Consider the following 16,065-nt stretch of genomic DNA (forward strand, 5'->3'; position numbering starts at 1 on the left):
GTAATACAGTGTGTCACAGTGAGTACATTATACAGTGTGTCACAGTGTGTCTGTTATACAGTGTGTCATAGTGAAAGTCTGTTATCCAGTGTGTCCCAGTGAGAGTCTGTTATACCGTGTGTCACAGTCTGTTATACCATGTGTCACAGTGCGTCTGTTATACAGTGTGTCATAGTGAGAGTCTGTTATCCAGACTCAGTGAGGCTGTTACATAGTGTGTCACTGTGAGAGTCTGTTATACCGCGTGTCAAGGTGAGTCTGTTATACAGTGTGTCACGGTGAGAGTCTGTTATACCGTGTGTCACAGTGAGTCTGTTATACTGTGTGTCACAGTGAGTCAGTTATACAGTGAGTCACAGTGACACTCTGTTTACAGTGTGTCACAGTGGGTATCTTATGCAGTATGTCAGAGTGAGTATCTGTTATGCCGTGTGTCACCGGGAGTCAGTTATACTGTGTGTCACAGTGAGAGTCTGTTACGCTGTGTGTCACCGTGAGTCTGTTATACAATGTATCACAGTGAGTCTGTTATACCGTGTGTTACCATGAGTCTGTTATACAGTGTGTCACCGTGTGTCTGTTATACAGTGTGTCACAGTGAGTCTGTTATACAGTGTGTCACAGTGAGTCTTTTATACAGTGTGTCACAGTGAGAGTCTGTTATGCAGTGTGTCACAGTGAGTCTGTTATACAGTGTGTCCCAATGACAGTCTGTTACAGTGTGTCACAGTGAATCTGCTATACCGTGTGTCACAGTGAGAGTGTGTTATATTGTGTCACCGTGAGTCTGTTATACAGTGTGCCACAGTGAGAGTCTGTTTTGTCGTTTGTCACCGTGAGTCTGTTATAGCGTGTGTCACAGTGAGTCTGTTATACAGTGTGTCACAGTGAGTCTGTTTTGCCGTTTGTCACAGTGAGTCTGTTACCGTGAGTGTGTTATATTGTGTCACAGTGAGTCTGTTACCGTGAGTGTGTTATATTGTGTCACCGTGAGTCTGTTATACAGTGTGTCACAGTGAGTCTGTTACACAGTGCATCACAGTGAGAGTCTGTTATACAGTGTGTCACAGTGAGTCTCTTATGCAGTGTGCCACAGTGACAGTCTGTTTTACCGTGTGTCTGTGATACAGTGTGCCACAGTGAGAGACAGTTATACAGTGTGTCACAGTGAGAGTCTGTTTTGCCATTTGTCACCGTGAGTCTGTTATACCGTGTGTCACAGTGAGTCTGTTATACAGTGTGTCACAGTGAGTCTGTTACACAGTGTGTCACAGTGAGAGTGTGTTATACTGTGTCACAGTGAGTCTGTTATACAGTGTGTCACAGTGAGTCTGTTACACAGTGCATCACAGTAAGAGTCTGTTATACAATGTGTCACAGTGAGTCTCTTATGCAGTGTGCCACAGTGACAGTCTGTTTTACCGTGTGTTACCGTGTGTCTGTGATACAGTATGCCACAGTGAGAGACAGTTATACAGTGTGTCACAGTGAGTCTTTTATAAAGTGTGTTACCATGAGTCTGTTACACAGTGTGTCACAGTGAGAGTCTGTTATTCTGTGTCACAGTGAGTCTGTTATACAGTATGTCACACTGGGTCTGTTATCCAGCGTGTCCCAGTGAGGCTGTTATACAGTGTGTCACAGTGAGAGTCTGTTATACCGTGTGTCACAGTGAGTCTGTTCTAATGTGTGTCACAGTGTGTCTGTTATACAGCGTGTCACAGTGAAAGTCTGTTATACAGTGTGTCACAGTGAGTCTCTTATGCAGTGTGTCACAGTGAGATTCTGTTATGCCGCATGTCACTGTGAGTCTGTTATACAGTGTGTCACAGTGAGTCTCTTATGCAGTGTGTCTCAGTGAGAGTCTGTTATGCCATGTGTCACAGTGAGTCTGTTATACAGTGTGTCACAGTGAGAGTCTGTTATACCACGTGTCACCGAGTGTCTGTTGTACAGTGTGTCACCGTTTTTCTGTGCTACAGTGTGTCACCATGTGTCTGTTATACAGTGTGTCATAGTGATTCTGTTACACAGTGTGTCACAGTGAGAGTGTGTTATACTGTGTAACAGTGAGTCTGTTATACAGTGTGTTACCGTGTGTCTGTTATACAGTGTGCCACAGTGAGTCTGTTATACAGTGTGTCACAGTGATTCTTTTATACAGTGTGTTACCCTGTGTCTGTTATACAGTGTGCCACAGTGAGAGACTGTTATACCGTGTGTCACAGTGAGTCTGTTATACAGTGTGTCACAGTGAGAGTCTATTATACCGTATGTCACAGTGAGTCTGTTACACAGTGTGTAACAGTGAGAGTCTGTTATACTGTGTGTCACAGTGAGTCTGTTACTCAGTTTGTCACAGTGAAACTCTGTTACACAGTGTGTCACAGTGAGAGTGTTATACCGTATGTCACAGTGAGTCTGTCATACAGTGTGTCACAGTGAGAGTCTGTTATACAGTGTGTCACAGTGAGTCTGCTATACCGTGTGTCACAGTGAGAGTCTGTAATACCATGTGTTACCGTGAGTCTGTTATGCAGTGTGCCACAGTGAGAGTCTGTTTTGCCATTTGTCACCGTGAGTCTGTTATACCGTGTGTCACAGTGAGTCTGTTATACAGTGTTTCACATTGAGTCTGTTACACAGTGTGTCACAGTGAGTCTGTTATACAGTGTTTCACATTGAGTCTGTTACACAGTGTGTCACAGTGAGAGTGTGTTATACTGTGTCACAGTGAGTCTGTTATACTGTGTGTCACAGTGAGTCTGTTACACAATGCATCACAGTAAGAGTCTGTTATACAATGTGTCACAGTGAGTCTCTTATGCAGTGTGCCACAGTGACAGTCTGTTTTACCATGTGTTACCGTGTGTCAGTGATACAGTGTGCCACAGTGAGAGACAGTTATATAGTGTGTCACAGTGAGTCTTTTATAAAGTGTGTTACCATGAGTCTGTTATACAATGTGTCACAGTGAGAGTCTGTTATTCTGTGTCACAGTGAGTCTGTTATACAGTATGTCACACGGGGTCTGTTATCCAGCGTGTCCCAGTGAGGCTGTTATACAGTGTGTCACAGTGAGAGACTGTTATACCGTGTCTCAATGTGAGTCTGTTATACAGTGTGTCACAGTGAGAGTCTATTATACCGTATGTCACAGTGAGTCTGTTACACAGTGTGTAACAGTGAGAGTCTGTTATACTGTGTGTCACAGTGAGTCTGTTACTCAGTTTGTCACAGTGAAACTCTGTTACACAGTGTGTCACAGTGAGAGTGTTATACCGTATGTCACAGTGAGTCTGTTATACAGTGTGTCACAGTGAGAGTCTGTTATACAGTGTGTCACAGTGAGTCTGCTATACCGTGTGTCACAGTGAGAGTCTGTAATACCATGTGTTACCGTGAGTCTGTTATGCAGTGTGCCACAGTGAGAGTCTGTTTTGCCATTTGTCACCGTGAGTCTGTTATACCGTGTGTCACAGTGAGTCTGTTATACAGTGTTTCACATTGAGTCTGTCACACAGTGTGTCACAGTGAGAGTGTGTTATACTGTGTCACAGTGAGTCTGTTATACTGTGTGTCACAGTGAGTCTGTTACACAATGCATCACAGTAAGAGTCTGTTATACAATGTGTCACAGTGAGTCTCTTATGCAGTGTGCCACAGTGACAGTCTGTTTTACCATGTGTTACCGTGTGTCAGTGATACAGTGTGCCACAGTGAGAGACAGTTATATAGTGTGTCACAGTGAGTCTTTTATAAAGTGTGTTACCATGAGTCTGTTATACAATGTGTCACAGTGAGAGTCTGTTATTCTGTGTCACAGTGAGTCTGTTATACAGTATGTCACACGGGGTCTGTTATCCAGCGTGTCCCAGTGAGGCTGTTATACAGTGTGTCACAGTGAGAGTCTGTTATACAGTGTGTCACAGTGAGTCTGTTACACAGTGTGTCACAGTGAGAGTGTGTTATACTGTGTCACAGTGAGTCTGTTACACAGTGCATCACAGTGAGAGTCTGTTATACAGTGTGTCACAGTGAGTCTGTTATACAGTATGTCACACTGGGTCTGTTATCCAGCGTGTCCCAGTGAGGCTGTTATACAGTGTGTCACAGTGAGAGTCTGTTATACCGTGTGTCACAGTGAGTCTGTTCTAATGTGTGTCACAGTGTGTCTGTTATACAGCGTGTCACAGTGAAAGTCTGTTATACAGTGTGTCACAGTGAGTCTCTTATGCAGTGTGTCACAGTGAGATTCTGTTATGCTGCGTGTCACTGTGAGTCTGTTATACAGTGTGTCACAGTGAGTCTCTTATGCAGTGTGTCTCAGTGAGAGTCTGTCATGCCGTGTGTCACCGTGAGTCTGTTATACAGTGTGTCACAGTGAGAGTCTGTTATACCACGTGTCACCGAGTGTCTGTTGTACAGTGTGTCACCGTTTTTCTGTACTACAGTGTGTCACCGTGTGTCTGTTATACAGTGTGTCATAGTGATTCTGTTATAACGTTTGTCACAGTGAGCCTTTTATACCTTGTGTCACCGTGAGTCTGGTATACAGTGTGTTACCGTGTGTCTGTTATACAGTGTGCCACAGTGAGAGACTGTAATACAGTGTGTCACAGTGAGTCTGTTATACCATGTGTCACCATGAGTTTGTTACACAGTGTGTCACAGTGAGAGTCTGTTATACAGTGTGTCACAGTGAGAGTCTGTTATACAGTGTGTCACAGTGAGTCTGTTACACAGTGTGTCACAGTGAGAGTGTGTTATACTGTATCACAGTGAGTCTGTTATACAGTGTGTCACACTGGGTCTGTTATCCAGTGTGTCCCAGTGAGGCTGTTATATAGTGTGTCACAGTGAATCTGTCATACAGTGTGTCACAGTGAGATTCTTTATGCAGTGTGTCAGAGTGAGTGTCTGTTGTGCAGTGTGTCCCAATGAGAGTCTGTTACACTGTGTCACAGTGAGAGTCTGTTTTGCAGTGTGTCACAGTGAGTCTTTTATAATGTGTATCACAGTGAGTCTCTTGTACAGTGTGTCACAGTGAGAGTCTGTAAAACAGTGTGTCACAGTGAGTCTGTTACACAGTGTGTCACAGTGAAAGTCTGTTATACAATGTGTCACAATGAGTCGCTTATGCAGTGTGTCACAGTGAGAGTTAGTTATGCCATTTGTCACCGTGAGTCTGTTATACAGTGTGTCACAGTGAGAGTCTGTTATGCAGTGTGTCACAGTGTGTCTGTCATACAGTGTGTCATAGTGATACACTGTATAACAGACTCACTGTGACACAGTATAACAGACTCTCACTGTTACACACTGTGTAACAGACTCACTGTAACACACTGTATAACAGAATCATTGTGACACACTGTATAGCAGACTCACTATCACACAATGTATAACAGACACACGGTGACGCACGGTATAACAGACTCATGGTAACACACGATATAACAGACTCACTGTGACACACTGTACAACAGACTTTCACTGTGACACACTGTATAAGAGACTCACTGTGACACACAGTATAAAAGACTCACTGTGACACACTGCATAACAGACTCTCACTGTGACACACGGCATAACAGACTCACAGTGGCACACTGTATAACAGACACACGGTAACACACTGTATAACAGACTCACTGTGACACAATGTATAACAGACACACTGTGACACACAGTATAACAGACTCTCACTGTGACACACTGTATAAGAGGCTCACTGTGACAAACAATATAAAAGAGTCACTGTGACAAACAATATAAAAGAGTCACTGTGACACACTGCATAACAGACTCTCACTGTGACACACTGTATAACAGATATACTGTGACACACTGTATAACCGACACACGGTAACACACTGTATAACAGACTCACTGTGACACAACGTATAACAGACATACTGTGACACACGGTATAACAGACTTATTTTAACACACGATATAACAGACTCACTGTGACGCAGTATAAAAGACTCACTGGGACACACTACATAACAGACTCTCACTGTAACACACTGTATAACAGACACATGGAGACACATGGTATAACAGACTCATGATAACACACGTTATAACAGACTCACAGTGACACACTGTATAACAGACACACGGTAACGCACTGTATAGCAGACTCACGGTGACACACTTTATAACAGACTCTCACTGTGACACAATGTATAACAGACTCACAGTGACACACGGCATAACAGACTCTCACTGTGACACACTGCATAAGAGACTCACTGTGACACACTGTGTAACAGACTCACAGTGACACACGGCATAACAGACTCTCACTGTGACGCACTGTATAACAGTCTCACGGTGACACATGGCATAACAGACTCTCACTGTGACACACTGCGTAAGAGGCTCACTGTGACACACTGTATAACAGACTGTCACTGTGACACACTGCATAAGAGACTCACTGTGACACACTTTATAATCGACTGTCACTGTGACACACAGTATAACAGACACACTGTGACACATAGTATAACAGACTTACTGTGACACACAGTATGAAGACTCACTGCGACCTAATGTACAAAAGACTTACTATGATACACTGTATAACAGACTCTCACTGTGACACACTGTATAACAGACTCTCACTGTGGCACACTGCATAAGAGACTCACAGTGACACACTGTATAACAGACTGTCACTGTGACACACTGCATAAGAGACTCACTGTGACACACTGTATAACAGACTCTCACTGTAACACACTATATACCACACTCACTGTGACACACTGTATAACAGACTGTCACTGTGACACACTGCATAAGAGACTCACAGTGACACACTGTATAACAGACTGTCACTGTGACACACTGTATAACAGACACATTGTGACACACTGTATAACAGACTCACTGCGACATAATGTATAAAAGACTCACTATGATACAATGTATAACAGACTCTCAGTGTGACACACTATATATCACACTCACTGTGACACACTGTATAACAGACTCACTGCGACACTGTATAACAGACTCACGGTGACTCACTATAAAAGACTCACGGTGACACACGGCATAACAGACTCTCACTGTGACACACTGCGTAAGAGACTCACTGTGACACACTGTATAACAGACTCACTGTGACACACTTTATAACCGACTGTCACTGTGACACACAGTATAACAGACACACTGTGACACACAGTATAACAGACTCACTGTGACACGCAGTATAAAGACTCACTGCGATATAATGTATAAAAGACTCACTATGACACACTGTATAACAGACTCTCACTGTGGCACACTGCATAAGAGACTCACAGTGACACACTGTATAACAGACTGTCACTGTGACACACTGCACAAGAGACTCACTGTGACACACTGTATAACAGACTCTCACTGTAACACACTATATACCACACTCACTGTGACACACGGCATAAGAGACTCACAGTGACACACTGTATTACAGACTGTCACTGTGACACACTGTATAACAGACACACTGTGACACACAGTATAACAGACTCACTGCGACATAATGTATAAAAGACTCACTATGATACACTGTATAACAGACTCTCATTGTGACACACTATATATCACACTCACTGTGACACACTATATAACAGACTGTCACTGTGACACACTATATAACAGACTGTCACTGTGACACACTGTATAACAGACTGTCACTGTGACACACTGCATAAGAGACTCACTGTGACACACTATATAACAGACTGTCACTGTGACACACTGTATAACAGACTCACTGCGACATAACGTATAAAAGACTCACTATGATACAATGTATAACAGGCTCTCACTGTGACACACTATATATCACACTCACTGTGACACACTGTATAACAGACTCACTGCGACACTGTATAACAGACTCACAGTGACTCACTATAAAAGACTCACGATGACACACAGTATAACAGGCTCACTATGACACACTGTATAACGGACTCTAACTGTGATACACGGTATCACAGACTCTCACTGTGACACACGGTATAACAGACTCACTGCGACATAATGTATAAAAGTCTCACTGTGATACACTGTATAACAGACTTGCTGTGACACACTGTATAACAGACTCTCACTGTGACACACGGTATAACTGATTCTCACTGTGACACACTGAATAACAGACTCGCTGTGACACACAGTCTTTCAGACTCTCACTGTGACACACTGTCTAACAGACTCACTGTGACACACAGTATAACCGAGTCACGATGACACCCAGTATAACGGACTCACTATGACACACGGTATAACAGACTCTCACTGTGACACACTGTGTAACAGACTCACAGTGATACACGGTATAACAGACTCACTGTGACACACTGTATAACACACTCTCACTGTGACACACAGTAACACACTGTATAACAGACTCACTGTGACATACTGTATAATACACTCTCACTGTGACACACTGTGTAACAGACACACGGTGACACACTGTAGTACAGACAAACAATGACACAATGAGTCTTTATACATTATGTCACAGTGAGGCTGTTATACAGTGTCTCACAGTGAGAGTCTGTTATACCGTGTGTCACAGTGAGTCTGTTAGACAGTGTGTCACAGTGAGAGTCTGATAGACTGTGTGTCACAGTGAGTCTGTTACTCAGTGTGTCACAGTGAGAGTCTGTTATACTGTGTGTCACAGTGAGTGTGTTATACCATATGTCACAGTGAGAGTCTGTTATACCGTATGTCGCAGTGAGTCTGTTATACCGCGTGTCACAGTGAGAGTCTGTTATACCCTGTGTCACAGTTAGAGTCCGTTATGCAGTGTGTCATAGTGAGTCTGTTATACTGTGTGTCATCGTGAGTCTTTTATAGTGTGTCACAGTGAGTCACTTTACCGTGAGTCACCGTGAGTCTGTTATACAGTGTGTTACCGTGGGTCTGTTATACAGTGTGTCACAGTGCTTCTGTTATACAGTGTGTCATATTGAGAGTCTGTTATACAGTGTGTCACAGTGAGTCTGTTATACCCTGTGTCACAGTGAGAGTCTGTTATACCGTGTGTCAAAGTGAGTCTGTTATACCATGTGTCACAGTGAGAGTCTGTTATACCGTGTATCACAGTGAGTCTTTTATACATTATGTCGCAGTGAGTATGTAATACTGTGTGTCACAGTTAGAGTCCATTATACAATGTGTCATAGTGAGCCTGTTATACCGTGAATCACTGTGAGTCTGTTATACAGTGTGTCACAGTGCGTCTGTTATAGTGTGTCACAGTGAGTCTGTTATTCCGTGTGTCACAGTGAGAGTCTGTTATACAGTATGTCACGATGAGTCTGATATACAGTGTGTCATAGTGAGTCTGTTATTCAATGTGTCACAGTGAGAGTCTGTTATACAGTGTGTCGCAGGGAGTCTGTTATACAGTGTGTCACAGTGAGAGTCTGCTGTACAGTGTGTCACAGTGAGTATGTTATACCGTGTGTCACAGTGGGTCTGTTATACCATGTGTCACCGTGAGAGTCTGTTATACAGTGGGTCACAATGAGTCTGATATACTATGTGTCACCATGAGTCTGTTATACAGTGTATCACAGTGTATCTGTTATACATTATGTCGCAGTGAGTCTGTTATATCATGTGTCACAGTGAGAGTCTGTTATACCATGAATCACCATGAGTCTGTTGTACAGTGTGTCTCAGTGAGTGTCTGTTATACAGTGTGTCATAGTGGGTCTGTAATACCATATGCCACCGTGCGAGTCTGTTATACAGTGTGTCACAGTGAGTCTGGGATACCGTGTGTCATCATGAGTCTGTCATACAGTGTATCACAGTGAGTCTGTTATACAGTATGTCGCAGTGTGTCTGTTATACCGTGTGTCACAGTGCGTCTGTTATACAGTGTGTCACAGTGAGTCTGTTGTACAGTGTGTCACACTGGGCCTGTTATACCATGTGTCACAGTTAGTCTGTTATTCAGTGTGTCATAGTGAGAGTCTGTTATACAGTGTGTCACAGTGAGTCTGGGATACCGTGTGTCATCATGAGTCTGTCATACAGTGTATCACAGTGAGTCTGTTATACAGTATGTCGCAGTGTGTCTGTTATACCGTGTGTCACAGTGCGTCTGTTATACAGTGTGTCACAGTGAGTCTGTTGTACAGTGTGTCACACTGGGCCTGTTATACCATGTGTCACAGTTAGTCTGTTATTCAGTGTGTCATAGTGAGAGTCTGTTATACAGTGTGTCACAGTGAGTCTGATATATAGTGTGTCACAGTGAGAGTGTTGTACCGTGTGTGACAGTGAATCTGTTATCCCGTGTGTTACAGTGAGAGTCTGTTATACCGTGTGTTACAGTGAGTCAGGTGAGAGGCATGAAGGAATCTCCTGCCCAATGTGCACTGTCACTTTCCCACCCCTGCCATCTAGTTGACCAGCTGTGTTTAGGCAACTGTTCCGTTGCTCAAGTTCTCGTCCCCTGTTTTTGAGTTTCCCACAGGGACTGTCATGGTGGAGGAGCTGTAAGCCATACATGGGGTGAGGAGACTTAACAGGCACGTTCAGCTTTGTCCCCATGTTGGCGTGCACAGTCCAGCTGGCTCGGACTCGATATAGGCTGCCCTGTCACAATTGAGGGGGTAGAGAAGACTGTGGCAGCCCGGAGGCCAGTTTGGACGTGGAAGACAGACACAGCCATGCTGTACGGGTGTAGATTCTTGGTCTCGGATGTCACAAGTTGTGAGTACTACTGAAACCTCAGCAACAGATGAATTCCTGAATGTCTGAGATCCATAAGAAATTATAAAGCCTTGAACAAACAATGACGAGGCGCGTGCAATGCATGTGCTCAAGGGTAAAAGTCACGAAACACTGGGTTGTAGTCCAACAGGTTGACTTCTTCGTTAGGTAGCGAGTAGGGTAGGGCTAGCTACCTGACGGAGGAGCAGTGCTCTGAAAGTTTGTAATTCAAAATAAACTGGTTGAACTATAATCCAGTGTTGGTGTGATTTTTAACTTAGTCCACTCCAATCCAACACCAGCACCTCCACATCATGTGCTCGAGGGATTTAAGTGCATGAGCTCCCCAACTGAGAGGATGGCCACATGGTTGAAGTGCTACATTCCTGAGAGGTTACAAGAGCTGTACACGGACAGGCAGAGAAGGAATGAGGATCGCCACAGCACAGACACTCTGTCACCGATGCTGTAGAGATGTTTGTCTTAGATGCCAGCTGCTTGCCATCCAATAGCTTCAGTCAGCATGTCTGAGAACCATGGAGGGCCTCAAGTAGTCAAAGCAGAGAGTCCCACCCCTCCCAAAGGGTACAATGATAGTGTTAGACTGGGTTATAGTGATACTGACTGTACAGAAGGTGTTAGAGTGAGATAGTGTTATTTATAGTTTGTTTTTAATGGCTGTCATATTCGCTCCTTTGTTTTTTTGACCAATAATCACTGTGAACATTTGCCATAAATTATGTAACACTTTTTTTTTGCATTAATTTATTTTACTTCGTTGTCTTGATCCTGAAAATGACGATATAAATTAAATTAAAACATGGACTGGCCAGTGAAGATGCAAGAGGAACTCAAAATGTTCAACACAAAGACGTATTTGATGTTGTCATGACTGACATCTTCTGCAGGCCTTACATGGAATTTTACCTGAACAGACTCCCATTCTCTGTGGTGCGGGATCCAAAGTAATACTGCCAGTCAGAGATACCACCAAAACCTGTCCAATTTCAGAACAGACAGCCAACTGTCTCTGGTGAAGGATGGAATATATTGGGGGAAATATATTCTGTATTTTAAGACTAAGAACACAGCAAGAATGATGTGGATTTAAGGGTTGGAAGAGATGTTTGGACTGAAGGGAGAGGAGTGCACTAATGCATGTCATTCCCATGGTGACTTCCACCTTCCCCACTCTTCTCCTGCCAATGGGCAACCAGGCTCCATCCTCCATCTCTGTCCCTACCCTCCCTTTCCCTATCCCTGCCTACACTCCTCCATTCCCCATCTCTAATCCCTCTTTCCCCTTCCTTCTCACTCTCTCCATCTCCTGGTTCCCTTCCTCTGCGTCTCTTTCCACCATCTCCCATTTCCACTCTCTCAATCTCCCATTCCACCCTCCCCCACGCCATCCGTCTCTCTATTGACTCGTTCTCCCTTTCCAATCCGCTCCCTACACAGATCTCCCCTTACCCACTCCTCAGAATACCCATACCCTTTCCTCCACTCACCACCTCTATCATACCACTGCCTTGATCCGTCTGACTCATTGCCCAATCACTCCTTCCCAATCTCCAATATCCCCGGTTTCAACTTGATTTTCACTATCTCTTCAATCTTTGCAAATCTTCTTTTTCCAGTATTCTGTCTGTGTGTAGAGCATCTCAAGGTATTAAACTCAAATTACCTAGCCTTCCTCTTGACACCATTTCTGACAGCAAGGCTGAACCTGCTCCCCAATAAGCTTTATTACACTGCACTGCTGTATAATTCAATTCTCGCCTCAGTTAAACATCCACTGTTACAATGCAATGATTTCTGTTCTAAGATGGGGGGTTGGGAATGTGTCTTTGCATTAATGTTACCATCCTTCAGATGAGGCATTAAACTGAAGCCGTACCTCCTTGTGTCTGTTCAATAAGACTTCAAACATTTCATAACAGGAGCACTCTCTCTCTTTTTCTCTCTCTCTCTCCACCTCTTTCTCTCTCTCTGGGCTTATGTTAATCCATCAACTTATCCAGCACTGCACCTGGTCCATACTATACCTGACCACACTAGACCTGACCCATACTGAACCTGACCCTCACAAAACCTAATCCATGCAGTACCTGACCCACACTAGACTTGGCGGAAGTCGGTACTGCAGACACTGGAGATTAGAGTCAAGATTAGAGTCAAGATTAGAGCGGCGCTGGAAAAGCACAGCAGGTTAGGCAGCATCTGAGGAGCAAGAAAATTGATGTTTCATGCAAAAGCCCTTTATCAGGATTCCTGATGAAGGGCATTTGCCTGAAACGTTGACTCTCCTGCTCCTCGGATGCTGCCTGACCTGCTGTGCTTTTCCATCCCCACTTTAATCTCCACACTAGACCTGACTCATACTGTACCCGACCCACACTAGACCTGAGCTACACACTGTACCTGATTTATATTATGCCTGACTCACACTGTACCTGACCCATACTGTACCTGATTCAAACTGTGTCTGATTCATGCTATACCTAACCTATACCATACCTGATTCATACTGCAATAAACACATGGATTAGAGAATAATTCCAAATTTCCAGCAACAATAGCATTCTATTGCTCTGATCCATCCAGAAGCTAATCAGCTCATATTGCTGTCCCCACCTTGTGCTGTACCCAACCCATGCTGTACACAATCTGACTCTACCCACTCCATGCTATACCCAATCTGTGTACCTAACACGTGCTGTTCTGAGTTGAGTTGTACCTGACTCATGCAGTACTTGACTGAGCTGTCCTGTAAATGTTTGCTCTGTGCTATACTTGAGCCGCAATGCCTGAAAAATGATGCTTCCCACGATGTGATGGGGGAGATATGGATGGATAGTCATTAATGCAAAGTGAGAGAAATGATCAACGAAAGTATTTCCTAGATTTCATTAGAACATGATGGAATTGAAAGAGTTAAGTTATATAGTAAGGTTACATTGATTTGTTCTCCATTCCCTAGAGTCTAGAAGGTTGAGGGGAGATCTAATCAAGTTGTTTAGAATGTTAAAAGGATTCAGAGGGAAAATAGAGAGAAAATATTTCTCTTGTGAAGGAATATGGAATAAGAGACACAATTTTCAAATTGGAGTCAAAACTTCAGCTGCAAAATGAGAAAGCATTTTCTATCCAAAGGGCACTGAAAACCTAGGACTCCCTCCTTGCTCCCTGCCTCCCCCCTCCAGAATAAGCTGGAGCTGCTGGAGATCAACTGGAAATTTCAAAGCTGAAACTAATGGATGTTTGTTGGTCAGTATCAAAGGATATGAAGTAAAGGCAGGTGAGAAGAGTTAAAATACAAATCAAGCATGGTGTAGTGAAATGCTAGAGCAGTCATAAAGGGTTGAATGGTCTCTTCCTGTTCCTATATTGAATTATTTTTGCAGTGATTCCACTCTGTCACAAGAGGGTGCATCGTTGAGAATTAAAATGAACAAATAAACATACCATTTCTGACAAGATATAAAGTCAAACAGTTTCATTCAAGGCAAATCCCATTAAATGGTGTATTATGTGTACTTGCTGGATTACCACTTGTGCATGTTGACTATGACTTTACACTGTCAACATCCCATGTGCCTGAATCCTAACAAAGGCTTGCAGACAGAAAAGCCCATTGATTGATATTTTTCTGTGCATAGAAAGGCAGGGTCTGGACCTGATACTCCTGATTTATCACTTTTACATGAGACTGAGGTGGTGAGGAGAGAAGCCATTGTGGACAAATGTGGAAGTGGCTGCAGGATCCCGTAGTGCAACACTTGCTAAGCTGGGGAGGATTGATCATTATTGTGGTGCATCACCATCTCAACCAGCAAGAGTTTATATCAGCATTATGGCATGAGACTAAATTACCCTGAAAGTAAATGGCTAGTCAGAAAAATCCAACCTTATTCATTCAGTTGTTAGGGAAGTAAGAATCGTTGTCCACCTATTTGATCTATATGTGACTCCAGTCCCAACTCAAAGTGGTCAAATCTTAGCTAGCCTTTTAAGTAGGAAGGGTTTGGAGGGATATGGGCCGGGTGCTGGCAGGTGGGACTAGATTGGGTTGGGATATCTGGTCGGCATGGATGGGTTGGACCGAAGGGTCTGTTTCCATGCTGTACATCTCTATGATTCTATGACTCTAAGTAGCCTGACAAGTCATTAGATTACAACTATATCAAATTCCACAAAATATCATTGTGTTTTCTCACATGGAGGAGAATAGTTGCTAGAAATAACAAGATAATGAAATTAATCTTATGTTGAACAAAAGGGAGCTTTTTGATTTGAAATTTCCTAATTTTCTATTTCTGATATTTAGTTTTAAGTTGACTGTACTGAGATTCATCAGAAGCAGAATGGAAAACAGAAACCACAAATCACAATCATAAACCTCCCTCCTTAATCCATTTCCATGACATTCTCTGTGATCTCACCATTCTAATTAATTCCCATGCTCTCTGATCACCTTCATGCTCTCCAAAATGCTTACCCTTGTACTCTAAAGCTTCATTTCCCTCAACGACATCTCCTCTTCTTGACACTTGCCTCCATGTCTCCCTTAACTGGATAAATTAAGGAGAAGAACTAACTGGATTCATTGTAAATTAAAAATGGTAATGAGCATCATTAAAAACTGACCAACCTTCAGGCTCCAGATATTTCTGTCTGAGTCAGTGCTGAAATTATTGATTTGTTAGTCTTCCAAAACTGTCCCAATCCAGGAATTGGTCCCATTGTTTGGAAAACTACCAATGTTACTGCTATCATTTCAGAAGGATAGGAGTGGTGAAAATTAGTTGTGGGCAAGTTATTGGAATCTGTTACTGAGCATTTGAGCAAATATAAGTTTGCCAGGAAAAGCCATGTAGAATTGGAATGGGTAAGTCATGTCAAAAAATGCTAGTCAAAATTTTAGAATTAATGTTGCCATCCACTGTCTTCCCCAACTCACAGTGGCAGCAGGGGGTACCATCTGCAAAATGTACTCTGGCAACTTACACTGGCGACACCTTTAAAACCCATGACCTTTCCAACTGAGAAGTCCAAGGGTAACAGAAACATGGGAACACATTGCCTCGGGGTTCCCCTCCAAGGCACTCACTATCCTGAGTTGGAAATATACTGCTGTTTCTTCAGCATCACTGGGACAAAGTCCTGGAATTCCCTTCCATATCAGCACTGTCACACCACAAGGACTGCAGCAGTCCAACAAAGCAGCTCACCATTTCCTTCTCAATTGATGGGTAATAAATACTGGCCCAGGCACACATCCCATAAAGAAGATATTTCTAAAGAATGTAGTAG

The sequence above is a fragment of the Hemiscyllium ocellatum genome, chromosome 20 (assembly GCF_020745735.1).
Source record: "Hemiscyllium ocellatum isolate sHemOce1 chromosome 20, sHemOce1.pat.X.cur, whole genome shotgun sequence".
In the NCBI taxonomy this organism is placed as follows: Eukaryota; Metazoa; Chordata; class Chondrichthyes; order Orectolobiformes; family Hemiscylliidae; genus Hemiscyllium; species Hemiscyllium ocellatum.